The sequence below is a fragment of the Hyaena hyaena genome, unplaced genomic scaffold (assembly GCF_003009895.1).
Source record: "Hyaena hyaena isolate Hyena2069 unplaced genomic scaffold, ASM300989v1 scaffold_576, whole genome shotgun sequence".
Classification (NCBI taxonomy): domain Eukaryota; kingdom Metazoa; phylum Chordata; class Mammalia; order Carnivora; family Hyaenidae; genus Hyaena; species Hyaena hyaena.
Window position 1 is genome coordinate 422,751 of NW_024081208.1, and position 18,884 is coordinate 441,634.

Below are 18,884 nucleotides of genomic sequence, written 5' to 3' on the forward strand. Positions count from 1 at the left end.
TAAAAGTTATCCCTCATGATGTTTGTGATGGACCCTAAGAAACTTCATGACAGAAGTCTACCTGCTATTATTCCTGAACAAACATTGCCTAATTTTCTTCTTTTTAAATATGTTTTAGATTTATGTGGTGTGTGTGTGTAAGTGTTCACACACACATTTGTATTGAGGATAAAATCTGAGCTGTGGCAAAATTTGACATAATCCATACAATTGTAATATTTATTACATTAATTCACTTATGGGGCTTCAACTGACCACTTGCACATGTGCCCCCAGTTCTACCTTTTAAACAGCTTTGACCAGTGCAGTTAATGGCAAAATAACCCAAATAATTGGCCTTGCACAAACATGCTCTAAAGTCACTGAACACTTTCTCTTGGTAAAAACTCTGTACAGTGTGCCTAAACCTACAGCTTGTGACTACTAACCATTATACAACAGTGAAAAGGCATTATGCAGGGAGTGAGTGGTCCTACACTGTCTTATTTCTTTTTTTTTAACTATTTTTTTTTAATGTTTTATTTATTTCTAGGAGAGAGAGAGAGAGACAGTGTCAGCAGGGGAGGGTCAGAGAGAGAGGGAGTCACAGACTGAAACAGGCTCCAGGCTCTGAGCTGGCAGTCAGCACAGAGCCCGACGCGGGGCTCAAACCCACGAACCGTGAGATCATGACCTAAGCGAAAGTCGGACGCTTAATCGACTAAGCCACCCAGGCGCCCCTACACTGTCTTATTTCTAAATCCCTCTTTGTTGTGCTGACCAAATCTAAACAAATACTTGTATATATAGATAATTGTTTTTACTAAGCGATAATATTTACCTGTAGAAATGTATTTTCAGAGGTGCCTGGTTGCTCATTTGGTTAAGTGTCCAACTTTGGTGAAGGTCATGATCTCATGGTTCGTGGGTTTGAACCCCAAATCGGGCTCTGTGCTAACAGCTCAGAGCCTGGAGCCCACTTCGAATTCTGTATCTCCTTCTGTCTCTGACACTCCCTTACTCTCTCTCTCACTCTCTCGCTCTCAAATAAATAAATATTAAAAATAGTTTTTAAAAGGAATGTATTTTGAAAACTTATTTAACACAGCAATTTTGTACCAATTGAAACTAACCTTTTATCAAGAAACCACTATTGTTTGGCTATTAAAAAAATACTTATGACTGATGTACTTGGGCATTACCTGTTTAACTCTCTAAGGTTGACATCAACCAGTTGCTTAATTATACTCTCACTAATGTTAGGAATACAGATTTCCTTTTATATTTTTTTTTTATTACCTGACCTTTTTGGGATAATGTTAAAATCAGTCTACAAAATAGTGACACTTGCTGAGTAGGTTTAATGCTATAACTCATATGTCATTAAGTTTTTGATCCCTGAGAGTCAGCAGTTTGTTTTTTATTTTTCGAAATTCTGAATGTTAACACAAGGAAAAAATATCTTATTAAAAAACCAATATATATACGGGGTGCCTGAGTGGCTCAGTCAGTTGAGCACCCGATTTTGGCTTAGGTCATGATCTCACGGCTTGTGAATTTGAGCCCTGTGTGGGGCTCTGTGCTGACAGCTGAGAGTCTGGAGCCTGCTTCAGATTCTGTGCCTTCCTCTCTCTCTGTCCCTACCTGCTTGTACTCTGTGTCTCTCCTCTCTCAAAACTAATAAATAAACATTAAAAAATAAAAACTTAAAAAAAAGAAACTGATGTATATATTTTAATTCATTCTCTATCCTAATACATGATAGTTCTATTTAGTCTCAATTTGTAGAGTAACTTCTGTGGAGGTTTAAATTATTCTTTTGATTACAAATGTACATCTTTTCCTCTATGAGTTTCCAAAATAACTACCAAATTGGGCCAATTCCAGGTAGCAAAGATCTGCTTTTGGTTGATTTCTGATTTCCTCATTGTGAACTAGACTTTATGTCTCATGCAAGCAGAAGAGTCAAACAGGCAATTTTACATCATTAATAAGTGAGCAGGCCATGCTCAGATCCTTGCAGCATCATCACTTTCACCACAGTCACACAATCATTATCAGGTGTTTGCAGAGCACTTCCATTGGGAATTATTTACTAAAATGTGCATCCTTATAACATTTAGCTTGGGCTTTAAGTTGGGCCAGAAGTAAGTTAACAATAAACGTTTTATGCTCCCATCTAATGGGTTATGTTGACAACACATTTACTTTTTTAAGTTTCTTTTTTGTTTATTCTAGAAAAGCAGAGATAGAGCTCTTCTTTTGGATATTTTGCAAATCATTAAGTCACTTGACCTGAACATTTAGCAGAGTTGAACTATGGATTTAAAATTTCACCCCAACGATACCTTCCAGACGTTTTCAAACATTATTTTATTTTTATTGTATTTTACATTTCTTTTTTTCTTTATTTTTTCTAAAATAGTTTATTGACAAGTTGGTTTCCATATAAAACCAAGTGCTTATCCAAACAAGTGTGCTCCTCCATGCCCATCACCCCCTTTCCCCTCTCCCCCACCCACAACAGCCCTCAATTTGTTCTCAGCATTCAAAGGGCTCTCATGGTTTGCCTACCTCCCTCTCCCTGACTATTTTCCCCTTCTCCTTCCTCATGGTCCTCCATTAAGTACCTCCTAATCGACCTATACATGCATATATATGGTATCTGTCCTTCTCTGCCTGACTTACCTCACTCAGCATAACACTGTCAAGTTTCATCCATGTTGCTACACATGGCCAGATTTAATTCTTTCTCATTGCCATGCAGTATTCCATTGTATAGATAAACCACATCTCCTTGATCCATTCGTCAGTTGATGGAAACTTAGGCTCATTCCATGTTTTGGCTATTGTTGAGAGTACTGCTATGTACATTGGGGTACATGTGCCCTTATGTATCAGGACTCCTGCATCCCTTGGATAAATTCCAGGAGTGATATTGCTGGGTCAAAGAGGAGTTCTATTGTTAATTTTTTGAGAAACTCCACACTGCTTTCCAGAGGGGCTGCACCAGTTTACATTCCCACCAACAGTGTAGGAGGGTGCCCGTTTCTCCACATCCTCGCCAGCATCTAGAGTTCTCTGATTTGCTCATTTTAGCCGCTCTGGCTGGCGTGAGGTGGTATCTCAGTGTGGTTTTGATTTGTATTTCCCTGATGAGGATGGATGCTGAGCATCATTTCATGTGTCTGTTGGCCATCTGGATGTCCTCCTTGGAGAAGTGTCTGTTCATGTCTTCTGCCCATTTCTTCACTGGGTTGTTTGTTTTTCCGGTGTGGAGTTTGGTGAGTTCCTTATAGATTTTGGATACTAGCCCTTTATCTGATAGGTCATTTGCAACTCTTTTTCCATTCCTTCAGTTGCCTATTATTTTTATTGATTGTATCCTTTGCTATTCAGAAGCTTTTTATCTTGATGAGGTCCCAATTGTGCATTTTTGCTTTTGATTAACCTGCCTTAGGAAATGTGTTAAGAAATTGCTGCGGTTGAGGTCAAGGAGGTTGTTTCCTGTTTTTTCCTCCAGGGTTTTGATGGTTTCCTCTCTCACATTCAGGTCCTTCATCCATTTTGAGTTTATTTTTGTGTATGGTGTGAGAACATGATCTATTTTCATTCTTCTGCGTATTGCTGTACAGTTCTCCCAGCACCATCTGTTTAAGAGTCTGCCTTTTTTCCTTTGGATACTCTTTCCTGCTTTGTCAAAGATTAGTTGGCCACACATTTGTGTGTCCAATTCTGAGTTCTCTATTCTATTCCATTGGTCTATGTGTCTGTTTTTGTGCCTTTGGGGTTTTATGTGGTTCCATACAAATTTTAGGATAGTTTGTTCTAGTTTTGAGAAGAATGCTGGTGCAATTTTGATTGGGATTACATTGAATATGTAGATTGCTTAGGGTAGTAATGACATTTTAACAATATTTATTCTTCTGATCCATGAGCATGGAATGTTTTCCATTTCTTTATGTCTTCCTCAATTTCCTTCATAAGTCTTCTATAGTTTTCATCATGCAGATCTCCTATATCTTTCGTTAGGTTTATTCCTAGGTATTTTATGTTTTCTTCTGCAATTGTGAATAGGATCAGTTTCTTGATTTCTCTTTCTGTTGCTTCATTATTGGTGTACAAAAATTCAACCGATTTCTGTGCATTGATTTTGTATCCTGCAACTTTGCTAAATTCATGGATCAGTTCTAGTAGGCTTCTGGGGGAGTTTGTGAGCTTTTCTATGTAAAGTATCATGTCATCTGTGAAAAGTGAAAGTTTGACTTGTTCTTTGCCAATTCTGATGCCTTTTATTTCTTTTGTTGCCTGATGGCTGATGCTAGGACTTCCAGCACTATGTTAAACAACAGTGGTGAGAGTGGACATCCCTGTCCTGTTCCTGATCTCAGGGGGAAAGCTCTCAGTTTTTGCCCCATTGAGGATGATGTTAGCTGAGGGCTTCTCATACATGCTTTTATGATGATTAAGTTTCTTCTATCCCAACTTTCTCGAGGGTCTTTATTAAGAAGCGATGCTGTATTTTGTCAAATGCTTTTTCTGCATCTATTGACAGGAGGATCATATGGTTTTTACTTTTTCTTTTGTTAATGTGATATATCACATTTATTGATTTGTGAATATTGAACCAGCTCTGTAACCCAGGAATGAATCCCACTTGATCATGTTGGATAATTCTCTTTATGTGCTGTTGGATATGATTTGCAAGTATCTTGTTGAGGATTTTTGCATCCGTATTCAAAGTGATGCTGGCTTTGTGGAATAAATCCGGAAATTTTCCTTCTATTTTTTAGTATAACTTGAGAAGAATGGGTATTAACTTTTATTTAAATGTCTGGTATAATTCCTCATGGAAGCCATCTAGCCCAGGGCTCTTATTTGTTGGGAGATTTTCAATTTCATCACTAGTTATGGCTCTGTTCAGATTTTCTGTTTCTTCCCATGTGAATTTTGGTAGTGAGTGTGTTTTTAGGAATTTGTCCATTTCTTCTAAGTTGTCCAGTTTGTTGGCATATAATTTTTCATAGTATTCCCTGATAATTGCTTGTATTTCTGAGGGGTTCGTTGTAATAAGTCCATTTACATTCATAATTTTGACTATTTGGGTGCTCTCTCTTCTCTTTTTGAGAAGCCTGGCTATAGGTTTCTCAATTTTGTTTATTTTTTCTCAAAACCAACTCTTGGTTTCATTGATCTGTTCAACTGTTTTTTGTTTTTTGGTTTTTTTTTAGATTCTATATTGTTTCTTTCTGCCCTGATTGTTATTATTTCTCTTCTCCTACTGGGTTTGGGGTGCCCTTGCTGCTCTCTTTCTAGTTCCTTTAAGTGTGCTGTTCGATATTCTACTTCCACTTTTTCTAATTTCTTGAAGTAGGCCTGGAGTGTAATATAGTTTCCTCTTAGAACTGCCTTTGCCACATCCAATAGAGTTTGAATTGTTGTATTTTCATTTTCATTTGTTTCCATATAGTTTTAAATTTCTTCTCTAATTGCCTGATTGGCCCATTCGTTCTTTATTGGGGTGTTCTTTAACCTCCATGTCTTTGGTGGTTTTTCAGATTACTTCCTGTGGTCGATTTCAAGTTTCATAGCATTGTGATCTGAAAGCATGCATGGTATGATCTCAATTCTTTATATTTATTGAGGGATGCTTTATATCCCAGTATGTGATCTATCTTAGATAATGTGCCATGCGCACTTGTGAAGAAAGTGAATTCCATGGTCTCAGGATATAGCATTCTAAATATATCTGTCAAATCAATCTGGTCCAATGTGTCATTCAAGTCCATTGTTTCTTTAGTGATTTTCTGTCTAATTGATCTATCCATTGCTGTAAGTGGAGTATTAAAGTCCCCTGCTATTAGCACATTCTTATCTATAAGATTGTTTCTGTTTGTGATTAATTGTTTTATGTATTTGTGTGCTCCAATATTCAGTGCATCGACATTTATCATTGTTAGCTCTTCCTGATGGATAGACCCTGTAATTATTATATAATGCCCTTCTTCATACCTTGTTACTGCCTTTTCTTTAAAGTCCAGTTTGTCTGATATAGGTATAGCTACTCCAGCTTTTTTTTTTTACTTCCAGTAGCATGATATATATTTCTCCATCCCCTTACTTTCAATCTGAAGGTGTCCTCAGGTTGAAATGAGTTTCTTATAGATAGCAAATAGATGGACTTTTTAAATCCATTCTGCTACCCTATGTCTTTTGATTAGAGCATTCAGCCCATTTACATTCAGTGTTATTATTGAAAAAATATGGGTTTAGAGTCATTGTGTTCTTTGTAGGATTCATGCTTGTGGTGGTGTCTCTGGTACCTTACATTCCTTGCAACATTTCCCTTATAGAGACCCCTCAGGATTTCTTGTAGGTCTGGTTTAGTGGTGACGAATTCTTTCAATTTTTGTTTATTCTATTCTGAATGAAGGCTTGCTGGATAGAGGATTCTTGGCTGCACAGTTTTTCTGTTCATCACATTGAAGGTTTCTTGCCATTCCTTTCTGGCCTGCCAAGTTTCAGTAGATAGTTCTGTTACCACTTTGATAGGTTTCCCTTTGTATGTTAGGGCCCTTTTATCCATAGATGCTTTCAGAATTCTCTGCTTGTCCTTATATTTTGCCAATTTCACTATGATACATCATGCAGATCGATTCAAGTTACGTCTGAGGGGAGTTCTCTGTGCCTCTTGGATTTCAATGTCTGTTTCCTTCTCTAGATTGGGGAAGTTCTCAGCTATAATTTGTTCATAGACTCTTTCAGCGCCTTTTCCTCTTTCTTCCTCTTCTGGAATTCCTATGATACGGATATTGTTCTGTTTAATTGTATCACTCAGCTCTCAAACTCTCTTTTCGTACTCCTGGATCAGTTTATCTCTCTTTTTCTCAGTTTCTTCATTTTCTATACTTGTGTCTTCTAATTCACCTGTTCTCCTCTCTGCCTCTTCAGTCTGTGCATTGGCCACCTCCAGTTTATTATGCACTTCATTTACAGCATTTAATTCATCACAACTATTTTTAAGCTCCATAGTCTTTGTAGCAATAGTTCTCTGATGTCTTCTATGACTTTTTCAAGCCCAGCGATTAATTTTATGACTCTTGTTCTAAATTTTTGTTCAGATATGTTGCTTATATCTGTTTTGAGCAGTTCACTGGTTGTCAATTATTCCTGGAATTTCTTTAGAGGAGAATTCTTCCATTTCATCATTTTGGCTAGCTTTCTGTCTCTTGTTAGTTTTAAAAGGTGGTTATGCACTCTGCACCTGTGAGTACTGCTGTATTAAAGAAGGCTCTTTGACTGTCCAGGGCCTGTCCATCCAGGAAGTGTTCTTTGAATGGTGTCTCTTGATCTCTCTTGTTGAGACTTTGGTTATTTTATTTCCCTACTTGTAGTTGTATATGGAACTCTCCACCATGTATACTTTGGCTTGCTTCTTGATGTAGCCCTGGAAAAGAAAACAGACAGACAAACACACAGCAAGCAAAGACACACAAACACACAGGCATATCCAACAAAGAAGCAAACCAAAAGGGAATAAAAAAGACAGAAAAAAAAAGGAGTAAAAACGAATAATGAAAATAAAAAAGAAGAAAAGAAAAGGAAAAGGAAAAAAACCCGAAAGGAGAGCTTAAAAGCATAAAAGCAGAATTCCTGGCACAAATGAAGGGCAGGGTATATGCAGTGCTGATGGAAGAGCATATACAAAGAGAGATGCCAGGGCGAAGAGAAAGCGAAATTGGACAATGACAAGGCAGAGAGACTAAGAGGGTTAATTTAGAGAGAGAAAGAGGAGAATGTGGTTAGAGGTCAGGAGAAGGAAACGAAAGTAATGTTACTCAGAGAAACTATATAGTATGATTACTCCAGAGAGAGAGATATAGAAATGTAGTTGTGGAGGTGTAGAATATACATCTAGAGAATAGATTAACTGTTTAAGCAAAACAATGACCAGAGTGCCCAGTCCTTCATAGAGGAGGGATATGAATGAGACAAGGGAAAATATATCTGAATAGAAAGAATTGATCTAGAATTATTCAAGGGAGTGCATGTATGTTGGTCTTGCCCCAGGCTCTGGTAAAAAAAAAAAAAAAAAAAAAAAAACTCTTTAGTGGGGATGGGCTTGGTTTGGTGTAGGCAGGTCTTAGCCTCCACTGCATACCGCGGGCAGCTCCCTGAGTTCTTGCCCTGGTCGTTGTGAGCAGAAAAATTGCGGCACCCCAATCCCTTCTGTAACCAAGTGTTGCAAATCACTCTTTTGGGTCAGATCTCCCTGTGCCACAGGTGTAGCCAAGGTGGGCCATGTTCTTTGCCCCAAGCCACGCCTCGTTTCCAGATCTTAGTCCACTTGCTTTATTGATACCGCCCAAAATATAAACCATCAGGCCAAGTCCTTTGAGCAGTTTCAAGCCTGCTGCTTCCCCACTGGGGATAGAGCTGAGCCCGGAGATCAAAGGAGCATTTTCTTCTGTTGCTGCCTGGGACCGGTTCACCCAGCTCAATGTTCGCACCGCAGCTGGGAACCGGATCGCTCTCTGTCCCAATCCGAGATTTTTCTCTTCTCCAAGGACAGTTCTTTGAGCAGTTTCAGCCACTCTTTCTTTTCCCCTCGACTCACCACAGCTCCCTGCAAAGGGGACTCCCTCCCCTCCCTCCGTGTCTCTGGGTCAGCCCGTTTATATCTTCCCCAGTTCGCACTCCCACACCTATAAAGTTGTTTTCTCAGCAGAGTCTGTCTCCTTTTCTTCCCAAACTCCTGTAATTCTGTAAGGGTTCCTATGGCTTCAGGCCTCCGTTTGAGAGATGGGGGTGAGTGAAATGTATGGAGCTCCCTCCTTCACCATCTTGCCCCTTCCTGAAAGAAGCAGTCTCTGTCATTAATTTTGCCTCCGAAAGGATTCTCGGCATTTCCCGTCTATAGAGCACTCCCTTCTATCCTAAGTCGTGTGCTTCATGAGCTCTCGCAGGGGTGCAATCAAGGTATTTGCTCAGGGTAGGCAGTTGGAGGAGCATTGGTGTGTGCATGAAGCAACCCCAGGTGGAGAGAGCGAGTTAAGAAGAGGATGGGCTGCCATGAGCCGAAGTCAGGGCCCGCAAACACAAAGCCAGAGGTTTTCAAACTTTAATGTCCATCAAAATCATGTGGAAGAACCCAGGTAGGATGAAGATGAGGCTCCTTAAATACTGGTTCCATCTCTTTCCTCCAGACTCTAATTCAGTACATCGCTAAAATTGGAAACTTGCCGTTTTTTCCAGGTAATTCTGTTGCAGGCATTCCAAGGATTATGCTTTGAGAAACACTAGCTGACACAATAATGTTAATGAAGTCAGTCACAGGTTTGATTTTCTTGTGAGCATGTTAGTTCTCTTTCTCTCTCTCTCTCACACACACACACACACACACACCAAACTCATTTTCATAGGCCCCAAATTGTTTTACCTAAGTTCCTAAGAACTGTCATAAAAATATAAATCTTTGGTCATTAAGGGAAATCTGTCAAGAGAGTGCAGGGATAAAGCAATCTCAGCCAGAAAAATAGTATTTTTTTTCATTTACTATTTAAGTATAAAATACACTAAGTATGTTACATGATAGAGAAAAAAAATAATTCAAAATTATCCTTGAGTCAGTGGTCATCATTCATATATGAAGATACCAAGTTTATGTATTTATTCACACAATTCAAGTGTTATGCCTGATGTAGAAACAGAATGGCCCCTTGGTATGGAAGTTCAAGATGTTGCTCTGTGAAGATTTATTTTTATTTGCAGTTTTATGTAAGTTATATTGTGCTTCATATGTTTGTCATTACAAAGCAATTAACAGATTGTCCTCTCATAGTTCAAAATATAAGGCTGGGATTATTTTAAAAGTAACCCACTCATACTTATTTTCAGTTTAGCAATATGCAGGCATGGAATAAAACTTCCAATATAAAATTAATAGGATTGGTTAATTACAAAATTATGTAGATAGAGGTTTTTTAAAATTGTATATTGCAAGTATGCAGATTTAAAAGATTATTAAAATTTTAAGAGGTTATTTTCTGGCTATTTCTTTTAAATTTATAAACCTGAGAAATATTTCTTCAGTAAAGCAAGTGTTTTTGTTTTAAGTGTATAGATGCTACTTGTATTAAGTAGACCAGTTATAAAAAGATTCACATATTCGAAACTGAGAATCAGAAAGTAATCTCTGGTTTTATGAAATTATTTTTTCCATATAAAAGAATTTGTCATAGGATTTCTTTATATAGCCAGATTTCCTACTGCATTAAAATAGGATTTGATTAAATGCAACTTTTCTGGAACACTTTTAATATATAAATTATTGCAGACTTGTGTGATGTTATTGTTGACGTTTCTTTTTATTCCTTAGGAGGCTGTAGATGAATAGAGAGGGGATTAACAACAAATAGACATGTTACATTAGTGTGTTTTGGTCATTTGTCAAAGATGCCAACAGCTACAAGTTTTATTTCACACAACATATTTTAGGTAGCTGTTTGTTATTTTAAAGATACTCTCCCTTTATTCTCACATTGAATTTTGTGTAGAGGGCTAGTTGAAGTGTTAAGAATGGAAGGGAAATTTGATTATATGATACTGAGAATGTAGAACAGTTGATAATGGAAGAAGAAGAAGAGGAGTGGGAGAGGGTGGGAAAGATAATGTAATAGGGTCTCCTGTAATTAGAGGAGAATGTCTGCCTTGAGAAGGTCAAAGGCAGGCATAAATTACAGGGACTCCCCAAAATGAACACAAGTAGAAAGCCAGCACTAATTAACTATATTTGGAAGATAATTCACAATTCACCTGGCAAATCATTCATAAATGCATGATTTCATTTGGCTTTTTAGAAATAGTCATTGACTGGGACGCCTGGGTGGCTCAGTTGGTTGGGCAACTGACTTTGGCTCAGGTTATGATCTCACAGCTTGTGAGTTGGTGGGTTCGAGCCCCGTGTCAGACTCTGTACTGACAGCTCAGAGCCTGGATCCTGCTTGGATTCTGAGTCTCCATCTCTCTCTACTCTTCTTCTGCTTGTACTCTGTCTCTCTCTCAAAAATAAACATTAAACATTTAAAAAAAAAAAAAGAAATAGTCATTGGCTATTTAGAAAAAAAAACCTAACCTGCTTTTTGGTGAATATGCAAATAATGCCCATCCTCCTGATAATTATAGACAGCTTTAGAGTTCCAGATCTTGGTCCCTTCACATGTTAGGATAATCTCTTAATCCATTTGTGTCTAAGTGCCATGGCTAGAAAGAGAGGTTTATTCTATGGATACTTTCAAAGATTTGCTGCTAGATTACTAATTAAGCAATAGTAGCAACACAGTCTGGACACACAAAGCTTGGTGAAATTGCAGAGTGGAGACTGGGATCAGATTTTGGTGAAGATGTTCAAATGAATGGCTTCAGTAAGTGCTTTTAATTTCACTTTGCCAAGTTATAACTAACTGTAGTGCATTGTCATAGGTGTCATTTAGACTGTATAGCTTATTATAATGACCTTCCCCTGGTATGGAGAAGGGCTACTGTTTACACACAGAGGAAGCAATTTCACATCAGGTTTGAAATCAGGTTTTTTTGGTGCTGGCTCTTTATTTCTATATGCCTCTACAGTTAATGCTGAAACATTGGGGTGAAAGTGCGTTTAGGAAAAATAGGGGAATACAGAGATATGGTGGAGAGTTGGTGGAATAAACATAATGGAGAATAAACAGGAGAAGTGATCTTAAGCCAAGCAAGAATTATATAATAATCATAATAGGGGAATCCTATTGTATCTATTGAGAGCTTACTTTGTGGCAGACGTTGTGCCTAGCTAGTGTTTTTCATTAATTTTCTCATTTAATCCTCACAACAACCACATGAGTGTGAGTACTATTATTGTTCCCATTTTATTGAGGAAAAACCTTAGGCAAAGAGATATGGCTTAGGTCACATATTTTGTAATTGGCAGAGCACGGATATGAATCTATGTCATTCTGACTCTCAAATATAATCTCTTAACCACCACCAACCACAAACCATATAATTTCATTCATGAAATATATATTATATACATTGAAAAAGGACATCAAAATACTGATCATAATGTTCATTATTCCACTATAATGTCCTTTCTGGACATTAACAATTTGATCTTCATTAATTTCCTATTGGAAATTAGATACCACTAAAAAGGATACACTTGACATTTTGGTGCTCTCAGTGAGCACCTTAGATCAGATCATCAGAAATGGGACACAGAATTAAATCAGCTTAGGATAGTGCCAGGAGAGAAAGAAAAAGTGTAGTACTGGGAAAGCAAGAATGTATAGAAGATAGAATTTGCCAAGCTTCATATTTTGGCACCAAATGGCACTATTAATATGGAAATCCATATTGAGAAAAAATGGATTCCAGTGAGGTTCATTGCTGTTGTCATAATGATTTCAAGCTAGTGGAAATGAAGCATCCTAGCTAAACAATATTGGTTCATCTGATAAAGAGCAGTCAACACATAAATTCATGTCCACTCCGTGCAACAAGGATCATAGAATTCAAGTTTCTTAATGTGGTTCTGAAAGCAGATGGGTAGAGACAGAATTATGTTCCCTTTGGAACCTGGGAAAAATTTTTTTCATTAGAACAAATAGTGCTTCAAACAGTGTTTCCAAATTTTGTTCTGTGGAACTCCAGTTCTAAGAGATATTAATAGTTATTTCCGGAGGAGAGATAGGAAAGGAGAGGAGGGGGATGGAGAGAGGTTCTGTGGCAATGTGTTTATCTGCTAGGTCAAAGGGTTAAACAGATTTCTTTTTTGCAAGGCATTTCAAGGCATCTTAGGGCATATAATATTCTAATATGTATTACATTTTCTTAAAGGAGAATGAGATATAGTTTAGGACATTTCCTAAACTTATATGACCCCATAATATTTCTGCTCCCAACCCCGCCCTGAGTAAACTATGGCTCAGAGAGTTTAAATCATTTGTCCTGGGTGGCAGCTGGTGAATGATATGGCCACAATTAGAACCTCTATCTTATGATTCCTAATGTAATGATTTTCTATACGATACCACTGCTACTGTGCCCATAGTCCTTTAATCCTGGGTTCTGGGCCAGAAGAAGAGGAGACACATTCCCAGGTGGACTCCAAATTTGGTGATTTCAGAGCTCAGGTCTAAGGATCCCTGAAATAACCTGTTATCTAAAATGTTAATTTGCCAACCCATTGTTTTGGATTAAGAAGAAATAGCTGTGATTCTATTCCTTCTATAAAAGGAAAAGCATTTATTGCCGATGGCTGAATCCAAACTGGCAAAGAGGCAATGCCCTAATCAATAGTCAAATGCTTCTAGAAAACAGGCATGTCATGTACCTGAGTGGGTGCGCAAAGCAACAGAGAGGCAAGTTGGAGAGTACTAGCAGCACTGACACAGCCCTAACTGATTGTTGTCATGTGAAATTAAGGATCTGATACTGCTAGGCCCTCTAATTTTTGAAGAGATCATAGAAGTCTGAATTTTTATGTAGAAATCTCTGTTTTTTTTTTCAGCACTGTGTGAAACAAATAAAACATGTCTATATGCTAAATTCAGTTTGGGGGCTTTTTGTGGCCTTTACCTTAAAGAGTTTGGTTCAGTAGCACTTTTAAACAAGCAAATGACTGTGTGGCTGGCTCAGACTTTGCCCCACTATTTCCATCTCCAGCAGTGAGTAGAAAACAAAAACAAAAACAAACACCTTAAGTGGCCTGGAGAGCAGTTAATAGACAAACTGAGAACAGCACTCAGAAGCCATCCTAATCATACCATGCAACAGACTGGTCGATCCAAGCAGAGAGTGAAGGGCACAATTTATGGATGTAATACTACAGGAGGGGTATTGACAAATTGTTCACCTTACAGAGAAGAGCAATTTAGACGATGAAGCAAGTTGGTCTCACCTGTCACAGATAAATGAAAAGCCCTGGGGATAAAGCACCCACCTTGGGGCTGCCTGGAAGCAGTATGGATGTGAAGCACAGAGGGGAACAACTCATTAGCATATGTTCTCTCTCCTTCATGTTCTGAGCAACAACAGTTAACACGATCTGAATGTCTGTGTCCTGATTATTATGTGAGAATGTATCTCGTTTGTACCTTTTGTGTGACTTAATGAGGAAAGCCCTTAGCAGTCAATAGTTCTTGGCCATATTAAGGAGACTTTCACATGACTGTGCATTTCATAATTGACTGTTATTTTGCACAGTCGCAGGTGCAAAAATCTCATGACCAAAACCGGCTTGTAGCAGCTCCTTTGCCTTTCCTCCTAGGCCTCCCTCACCCAATGCCCCCGGTGACCGTGGCCTTTCCGAACCTACCCAGACCAGTAAATGACAACTTTGTCCCTTCTCTGACTCTTAAATGTCCTAATGTCCTGTCTTTTCTGTAGCCCATCTCCGCAGATCCTTGCTTTCTACTGGGCCTAATCTAGTACTTTAATGAAATAAAGAATTCTTGACTGATAATGGCCCCAAATTGTTTCCCTTCACAGCTAACATATTTGCAATTTAATAGATATTTCAATTCTGTAACTCATAGGCATGACTAATGGTGGGAATTCCTGGCAGCTTTGCAGTGCCTGTGGGGGACCTTTCCCAGAGTGTCACAATTCAGACCCTGCAGGTGGCTGCTTGCTCCTTCTAGAGACAGGGTCAACTCTACTCATGACCTTGGGTGACTAGGAGTAAAAAAAAAAAAAGCCTGCTTAGAATTAGTGGGAAGTAGGGCCTTGAGTATCAGTCTAAAGAGTGATTTTTCCCCTTCTTCTGCCACTGTTGTTTTGTCTTTCCTTTCTTCCCCCTCCTCCCCCCCCCCCACTGCCTCAACCTATGACACAGGGCTATCTATTAATGCTGTTGGTGACAGACAGGGACAAAGAGATTTCCAGTCTTTGTCCCAGGAAAATGTTTTGTTTGCATGTTTCTATGCCTTATAGGGAGATGAGCAAATATTATTAACTGTCCCATCAGCAGAAAGCTGGTCTTGTTTCTCTGCAAAGTCAGTGACTGTGAGAACATTCATTCTTGTGGGTTTGTTTTGTAAGTAGCTGTGCAGGAGACCAGCTCAGAGTGCTGAGGGTGAGCAAGTTAGAGCACATGGCAGCAGGATATGGCAAACGTGCCCAATCCAGGTCAGTTCCGCTCTAATGGCTCTCTTCCATCACCTGAGGTGATCATTGACTCCTTGGCTGACTCCTCTGACTTGAGTTAGCGGTGGTAAAGGGGGTTCTTGGGAAGGAATTGCAGCATCACTCCTAGATGTACAAACTCCTGAGATTCATGGGCAGAGATTTTCCTTGATCCATTATGTTAATTTGCGAAAGTCTCAGCTACCTTCCTCTCCTCCAACCTGAAAGCCGTGGTTTAAGCAATCTAAGAATATTCTATCACACCCCTATTCTAGAGGATGAAAACTGGGAGCTTGGTATGGTGGGAGATTAGCCATGAACCAGATGATCAGAGGGCAACCATTTATTGGGTAAGGTATTGTACTTTATAATTACTCAAAGTTCACAACAACCTTGGAAGTTTGAAGGTATTTTCTCTACTTTATAAAGGAAAGGGAGGCTCAGAGGACATAAGTTACTTGTCACACAGCTAGTAAGTGGTGGAGCTAGGATTCAAACCCACATTTGTTCCAAAACCTTGCTCTTAAGGCAACCAGCTACAAATTACCTACATGGCTCCTGCCCACAACACTGCTCAACAAATGCCACTAGTTCCTTTCCTTCCTGCTTGCTTACCTGCTTCCTGCTCTTTCATGTCTCTGCCAAGACTCGTTTGTACTTCTGTACTTCTTCCATGAAGCCTTCACAGATTAATCTCATTTGAATCTCTTTACAGTCACCTGTTCCTTTCTCCTAACATCCCTTAATAATTTTGCAAAAGTTTTCACCACACTGTCTGACACTAGTTTATAATTAGTTATCTTAAAGCACTTCATGTAAGTTTTGTCTCACCAGTTAGATTAATGTCCTCCATGTTCCACTGTTCCCCGTACAAAGGTTTACCTTAACATTTAGATACCTCATACAATTATGGAGCTAGGAGCTGATTCCTATGTTTTCACATATATGATCTCATTTTTAAGCATCTCAAAATCCTGTGAAGTATTGTCATTTTAACCCCACTTTACCAATGTTGAGGTTGAAATTCAAAGAAGTTAAGTAAATTTTCCTCAATGTTCTATAGTAACTAAATCATAGCACTGGAATGAAGGTTCAGGTGGTGATTGTTGTTTTATCAAAGCTTGTGCCATTTCTACTAGTAAATGTTTATAGAAATATATATTGTTCATAGTACTGTAATCTGATTTGACTGTAATGAATTTTCTTATGTGGAGATGGATAAGACCTTTTGCTGAGAAAAATATCTACAGGAAGATGTTTCTAAGAAATTTTAGCTAAACAAAGAATTTGATTCTTAGAGAAGACTCATGGAAAACTGAAAACTTGATTTGTTCCCCTGGACCTTGCTTCAGAAAAACATGATTCACATTCTTAGTATGACAGTACTTGTGTGACTTTGAGAAAAAATAATTTATTCTTCTGAACTTCAGTTTCCCCCCAATGCAAAATGGGAGGTGTTACTGTGTTGAGTGAGGAAAATATATGAAAAGCACTTAGAATGGTGTCTGGGAAATAGTAGGTATTCAATAAGTGATATTAATTGTTATGATTGGTATCATTTTCATTATCATCATTATTATTACTGGAAGGCTTGCAAAGATTGTCTCACAGCCATTTTACCATAGGAAAGCAGTCTGACAAATGGTTTGAGACAAATTGCTATTTTTAATAGGGTGCTTCATTTATAGGGGATGATTTTTTTTTAATAGGAATTTTTTTTTAAACAAGGGCTGTGACAAACTCAAGCACAAGGGTACATACATAGGTATTTCAGGCCAACTTATTTCATTCAAGGAGATGAAATCATGTGGAATAATTTGTCAATTAAGGTAGTCAGAGCAAATATTGTTGTCTATATAAATGAGCTTTTGCAGCCAGCAAGACATTTTAATGATGTGTGAGCCAAGAGCAAAGACAAAGCTGAGGTGGAAATGAGTCCCGAGGACAAGCATGTTCAGGAGAGTGGCCTTTTCCTGTCCAGCAATTCATTATGTCATTATGATTCATCACTGGTGGTTTATAAAGGCAGTTAAATGGCCTCCTTTGGCTGTCAAATAGGAAAATAATTCATCAGTTCAAGTCTATAAATCATTTCTTGGTACTGGGTACTTTATATAGCTAGAAATCTCTCCGTGATTTGGCACTGTGCTCCAGTGGGGATTCTGAGGAGCAACTGGGAAGCACCAGATATAGAAGCCTAAGTGATACGCTGCATATGCATGGGTCTTCAGGCAGAGAAAGATGATTCCTTTCTGGGGCATGCTGTTTTTATTCTGTCTGACTGGTTAGGAAAAACACCCCTTTGGCGTATAGCAATCACTTAACATATTTTTTGAATGAGTGAATTTAAATCTTTTGTGTGTTTTGAATCCTTTGCATCAGAGCCCACCACCTATAGTGTCTGATAACTTACTCCAGTGCATTCTGAGGGAAATGATAAAATGGCAGTAATGATTATGTTCAGAAGATATTGAGTCAGTACCCTGAGTTATTTGCTCAATTTTTATGGTCAGGGCATCATAGCTTCACTATAAACTCTGGCATAAAAGTTACATGAAAAATAATTGAGCTTTCATTTTTTTCTGATAAAATCCTCCTCTTTAAATCATAATTTAATCACCTAACCCCCCTTGCTCCTAAGATCAAACACCTGGTAGTATGGATATCCTTATATATTTTACTAGCAAAATTATCTTCATGATACTAATTAGTTTTCATCCTGTCTCATATGTGAAGTGAAATGTGAAAAGGACATTTGGGGAGAAGTAAACAAGTGTTTTTTTTTTTAATCATCTAATTCTGTGATTATCAACCCTGGATCCACAAATAATATATTGGGTATTCTCTTCACATTTATCAAATATTGTGCTGGTGTATAGAAGTGAACTCTATTCTAAGAGTTATAAGAGTTAATAAGTTAACTTTTATTTTAAGAGACATTGTTCTGCTCTAATTGAGCTTGATAATATAATGAAAGTTAAGGAAAACATAGAGATGTAACAAAAAACACAAGGATACATGTATAATTAATAATTGCAGAGAAACGGGCACCCTCCTACACTGTTGGTGAGAATGTAAACTGGTGCAGCCCCTCTGGAAAACAGTGTGGAGGTTCCTCGAAAAATTAACAATAGAACTCCACTATGACCCAGCAATAGCACTGCTAGGAATTTACCCAGGGGATACAGGAGTGCTGATGCATAGGGGCACATGTACCCCAGTGTTCATAGCAGCACTCTCAACAACAGCCAAACCATGGAAAGAGCCTAAGTGTCCATCAACTGACAAATGGATCAAGATGTGGTTTATCTATACAATGGAATACTACATGGCAATGAGAAAGAATGAAATATGGCCATATGTAGCAACATGGATGAAACTTGAAAGTGTTATGCTGAGAGAAATAAGTCAGTCAGAGAAGAACAGATACCACATGTTTGCACGTATAGGAGGACTAGGAGGAACTTAATGGAGGACCTATGGGGAGAAGAAGGGGAAAAATAGTGGAGGAGAGGGAGGGAGGTAAACCATGAGAGACTCTTGAATGCTGAGAACAAACTGAGGGCTGATGGGGGGGAGGGGGAGGGGGTAATGGGCATGGAGGAGGGCACTTGTGGGGATGAGCACTGGGTGTTATATGAAAACCAGCTTGACAATAAACTATTTGTAAAAAAAAAAAAGAAAGAAATAAAACACTTTAAAATTTTAAATAAATAAATAAATAAATAAATAAAGGAAAA

At 38.3% G+C, this 18,884-nt stretch overlaps 1 protein-coding gene across 1 annotated transcript in view; it reads left to right on the forward strand.

Annotated features, from left to right (window-relative positions):
- Positions 1-18,884, forward strand: part of IL1RAPL2 (interleukin 1 receptor accessory protein like 2) — a 637,686-nt gene that overhangs the window by 74,694 nt on the left and 544,108 nt on the right. The gene's annotated exons all lie outside the window — the stretch shown is intronic.